This window comes from Mus pahari, chromosome 4 (assembly GCF_900095145.1).
Source record: "Mus pahari chromosome 4, PAHARI_EIJ_v1.1, whole genome shotgun sequence".
NCBI classification, from domain to species: domain Eukaryota; kingdom Metazoa; phylum Chordata; class Mammalia; order Rodentia; family Muridae; genus Mus; species Mus pahari.
In genome coordinates this window covers 50,015,208-50,015,768 of record NC_034593.1, presented here as the reverse complement: position 1 = coordinate 50,015,768, position 561 = coordinate 50,015,208, and positions in this window count along the sequence as shown.

Below are 561 nucleotides of genomic sequence, written 5' to 3'. Positions count from 1 at the left end.
TAGTTCTTTGCTTTGCTGACAACGATGAGTTCTACAGTTTCTTTAAAAAGTTTAAAACCTACTGCCCTTAACTAAAGAAAAAACTCCACACACTTCTCATGCCAGCTGACCCCTTCCCCTCCCCTTTCCACAACCAAGAATGTCAGCAGAATGCTATGCCACTATATACAAAAACAGGACAACCTGAAGATAAATGGATGCCCCGTGCAGTATCAACAGTTCCAGCCTCACAGTGCACACCCTGAGCTACGGCCCCTCCAAAAGGCATCTTCCCCTCACAGCCTCCACAACAAACAAGGAGCATCAAGAATCTGTCTGGGTTGTTTTGTTCTCTTTACAAACTATAGCTATGTACAGCTGAAAACTCAGGATGGCTAGCCAACAACCATACAGTGAACACTACCTTACGAGTTGAGAACAAAATGCCAGAAACATCTTCAATTGCTTTGTCACACCAACAGCAAAGACCACTGAGAGAGGAGGACTCGAGAGTGCCTTTTCAATTTAAAAATGTTTGGAGCTATGTACAACTTTGATACAGTTTCAGGGCGCTCCGGACAC